Here is a 5,000-nt window from a genome sequence, read left to right on the forward strand (position 1 = left end):
TATGCATTCTAGAATGCAAAGCTTGGGCTAGGGTTTTAGCTCGGCAGTAGAGCACTGGCCTGGGAGGTGTGGAGCGGTGGATTCGATCCTGATCCTGAGCACCACAGAACCAAAAACAAAGGGACAAACAAGCCAATAAGGTAAAGATATTGTGTCCATCCATCTACAACTCAAAAAATTAAAGGGGAAAAAAATTAAAATGCAAGGCTTAGCCAGGCATGGGTTGGGGGTTCATGTCTGTCCCCCACCCCCCACCCCCCAAGAGGATCAGGAGGAGGTTGAGAGAAGGATTGTAAGCTCATGGCGAAAGTAACCTCGAGAGACCCCTGTCTCCAAAAGAAAATTTGTGATAGTAAAAGCAAATGGGACTCTGTTTTGTTTTACTGTCTCCATTCTGTAAAACAACCAGGCCGAGTAGAAGGGTCATGACTGGGGCAAGATGTTCTTTTCCTTTTGCTATAGAAAACTTTAAGGACAGGGGACGTTGTTTCTGTAACTAGCCCCTAACGGGGCTATGCTTCTGTCACTGGAGTGGCTAGGCTGATTGTGATTGGCTGAGCGTCCCTCCGCCTGACTTCACTCTCCAGCTTCTGTAACTTGGCTTGCTTGCATTAGCTAGACGCCCCCTCCCTCCAAAACGTCCCTTTTGCCGGTTTCAGGCTTCTAAGGAGCACCCTTGCAATTGTTTGAGGCTGGTCAGGGGAACAGCTGTATGTTCTTCTGGTCAGTCGCCGCTAGTTGTGCTTTCATAAAGGCTTGATTCCTTTATACGCGAGTGGTCTGGAAGTCAGTTTTTGAAACCCCGGGACCAAGCTTTAACTAGAACAAGAACAAGCAAGCAAGCAAGCAAGCAAGCAAGCAAGCAAGCAAGCAAGAAAACAAACAAATAGATAGATAGATAAATTGAATATGAGGATGTGGCTCAGTCAGTGGTCAAGTGAGTGCTTCTGGGTTCAACTCATAAATCAATGGATTTACCAAAAATGTATAAAAATATCTTTATAAAAAGGGGATGTTGGTTTAGCTCAGTGGCAAACTGTGTGTTCAGTCCCCAGTTTTCCAGGGTCCATGATGAGCCTGCGTGAGGGAGGGGCTGGTTTCCGGTTCCATCCCCACCAAGGAAACCCTGACATGAGTATGGGGAGATGTATTCGGCTATTGGAATGCCAAGGGTAGAGTGATTTCCATGTCGATCTCCCCCCCCCCACCCCCCCACCCCACCCCGCCCTGCCCTTTTTCTGTGTGGGCAAGGTCTCTTCTAGTGTCTTGATTTCTTTTATTTATTTATTTGGCCTAGTTGTAAAGAATGCGTTTGTGTTATTAATTTCTTTTTCTCTGGAGCTGAGGATCGAACCCAGGGCCTCGAATATGCTAGGCGAGCGCTCTAACGCTGTCCAGCCCAGCACGGGAGGCATCTTTTTTTTTGTTTGTTTGTTTTTCTTTATTCTTTTTTTCCCCTTTCCCATGGGCACTTTGAGATGAGATTTCCTTGCCTGTTTGGGTTGTTTGAGTCTCTCTTTGTTCACTACTTTTGTTTCTTTTGTGATGCTAGGCTGGGGAAGAAACCCAGGGCAGGGCCTTGGGCATTGGTCCACAAACGGTCTTGATTGCTGGGCAACACCCTCACCTTTTTTCCTTTGTCTCTTCTTCCCCAGAAAGTAAACCCAGGAAGGGCCTCCCTCTCCTTCCCCCAGGCCCGAATCCATCCTGCTTGGGTTTGGTGCGCAGACAGGTACACACTGGAGACACACACAGACACACACACACACACACACACACACACACACACACACACACACACACACAACGGGAAACATCACTGTTTTGGTTTGTTTCTCTCTTAACCTCATCCAGGCCCTCCCTCATAACTCTCAGGGGTGGGGGAGGGAAGGTGTTTACCTTGGACCTCTAGTGGTGACAGCCTTGGGAGCGACTACTGCTGGGGAATTGGAGTGAGTGGGATGGGGGAAGTGTAGGATTATAGTTCAAATTCCAAGGGTCGGGCAGAGGCACAGAAGCTATCTCCTAGGTGGGGCATGTTAAAGGCTAAGGAAAGTGATCAGATACCAGCGGTATGTCCCCCCCACCGCCCAGTGCTTCCAGGACTTTACTGTGTGTGGGGGGGGGGGGGGCGGGGCGGGGGAACAACAGAGCGGGCACTGAGGCCCTTGCCCATCTGTCTTTCCAGGGACTCAGTAGGCTGAGGGAAGAGAGGAAGACATGACGCGGCGGCTTGCAGCTTAGTGATCTGTATATGGATATAGATATAGATATCTAAGTCTGTCTGTCGATCTATCTATCTATGTCTATACATGTAGATAGATGATATCGAAACTGGAAATGGAACTCAGGCAGGTCTTGCAAAATGACGGTAGCTTTGCGCCACCTAGCGTTCAGTGACTGCAACCAACGAGGCTGCCCTTTTGAGACCGCAGACCACTCACTGTGAACTCCCAAGTTCCACAGGGTGGAAACATCCAAGTGTATATGCTTGTGTTTCTGACCCGGTGGCAAGATGAGATCCGACTGAAGAAGCCAAGCAAGCCTAAAACGTGTGTCCCACCTTCACCACTCCTAAGTGTGGAGGATTAGCCAACTGAGAAAGCCTTAGGGGAGGGAGCAGCTTGGGTCCGATAGGGGACACGGACGGACGGCTGGGAAAGGGAAGGACCCTGAGTAACTGCACAGTTGCTCTGGGATCCAATTTTACCTGTAGACCTACTCGGCGATATATAAACCTCAGCCAGCCAGCCTGTGCTGCATTTTGTCCTGCCTTTATTGGTATTAGGTATTTTCCAGAAGAAATTGGGGGGGGGGGGGATTTCCCATCTCGTGTCTCCCGGGACTGAATCCTCCTTGTCCACGCTTTCCCTGAAGATCCTTTAGAGATTCTCCACTTCGAGATGGACCGATGTGTGTGCTGCTGCAGGTTTGACAGCCATCCAGGAGGAAAAACAACCACCACCACCACCACCACCACCACCACCACCCCGGGGGGGGGGGGGGGGGGAGTCCCAAATCTCCAATACCATCACCTTTGTCATCATTCCACCATCCTTGGAAGAAGGAAGTCGATCCAAAGGTCCTGGAAGAGAACAGTAAGAGTAGTGAAAGATCAGAATGGTGAGACAGTGTCCAGCAACCACCACCTCAGCTACTCACAAGAGAAAGTGAGGTCCTGGGAGTACTCAGGCAACCTCCAGAGACCTCGAGCTTTAACCAGCAAATAGAGAGACAGGAGAGGGAAGGGGAAGGACACCCCCCTCACCCCATGTGATAACACCACCACAGGTGAGCAATAGAGGGACACCCCTTCTCAAAAAAAAAAAAAAAAATCGAGGTGTAACTCCGTGGTGGTGGTGGTGGTTAGGCACTTCTGGATTCAATCCAGGGGGAATCATATCACCTTTCTTCCCTGTTTTAGGCAGACTTATCTGTCCTTGAGTCCACGCCCAGCATAGTCAAGGATGTCATGTAGACTTTGGAGACCAGAGGATGTCAGAAATGAGTCTTATCAAAAGTAAGAAGCCGAATTACAACTGCGGCCAGGAAGAAGTGCAAGGTGGCCTTTGAATCTCCTCTACGAAACCTCCTGTTGTTGCTGAGGTGCAGAATCACAGTCTTTGGGGACCAGAGTCCCCATGTTTTTGCTTTGCCAGCGCTGCCATAAGCCTTTTTTCCTGTGTCTCAAGACCTTGCCATCCTTATTGGATTGGGCCAAGCTTTCAGCAACAGGAAGAGGGGAGGGAGGGAGGGAGGGAGGGAGGGAGGGAGGGGGGGGGAGAGAGAGAGAGAGAGAGAGAGAGAGAGAGAGAGAGAGAGAGAGAGAGGGAGTGGGAGGAAGGGGAAGGGGAAAACTTAGGGGCTGGGTGGGGCGCCGGGTTAGGTCGCACCAAATAAAAACTAAAATAAATAAGTTTAGGGCTGGGGATGTGGCTCAAGCAGTAGTGTGCTCGCCTGGCGTGCGTGCGTGCGTGCGTGCGTGCGTGCGTGCGTGCGGCCGGCCCGGGTTCGATCCTCAGCACCACATACAACATACAACCATGTTGTGTCCGCCAAAAACTGAAAAATAAATATTAAATAATTCTCTTCTCTCTCTCTCTCTCTTTTTCTTTCTTTCTTTCTTTCTTTCTTTCTTTCTTTCTTTCTTTCTTTCTTTCAAAACAAAATTAAAAAAAAAAGTTTAAAAAATAATAATAATAATAATAAAAATAAAGATGTTGGGTCCCCCGAAAACTAAACACTAAATATTAAAAAAAAACAAAAACAAGAAAGAAAAAACAAGAAGGAAGGAAGGAAGGAAGGAAGGAAGGAAGAAAAAAAAAGGCGTGCATAAATGCACACCCAGTTCGGCCCCAATCCCCGGCCCCAAATCCCCGTCCGCTTATGTTAGGACAACTGATCGACCTCTATACATACTACATAAAGAGAAAAAAAAAAAAAAATCGAAGTCCTCCCTCCAGTGGACAACTGGTCGACCTCAGTCGTTCTGGGGCACACCGGCCAACTGGTCAACCTGCGAGGAGGAGGGGAGAGAGAAGAAATGTAAAGCTGCGCGGCAATCAAACAAGCCCCCCTCCCCCCCCCCAATAAAGGAAAAAAGAAAACCAATCATCTAGGGCTGGCTGGGCTGTGAATATACCTCAGTAGGTAGAGTGCTATGCGTCGAATGTCCAGTAGCGGTGGTCCCAGTCCCACACCGAACCGAGTCAAAGGAGAAACACCAATATTGTTAGTCACACAGGCAGAATTCACATTGAGACAACTGGTCGACCTCTTTCGTTGAGGGTGTACTGGTCGACCTGGGGGGGGGGAGGGGAGGGGAGGAGGCGGGGCGTGTGTTGGAGGAGAAAAGGAGTAATAGGATGAGGGGGGCAGGGGGGGGAGAGAGGAGAGAGAGAGAGAGAGAGAGAGAGAGAGAGAGAGAGAGAGAGAGAGAAAGTAAGTTAGGGGCTAGGGGTGTGGCTCAAGGGGTATGGGGCTCGCCTGGTATGCAGGGG

This window comes from Urocitellus parryii, unplaced genomic scaffold, assembly GCF_045843805.1.
Source record: "Urocitellus parryii isolate mUroPar1 unplaced genomic scaffold, mUroPar1.hap1 Scaffold_4411, whole genome shotgun sequence".
Taxonomy (NCBI): Eukaryota; Metazoa; Chordata; class Mammalia; order Rodentia; family Sciuridae; genus Urocitellus; species Urocitellus parryii.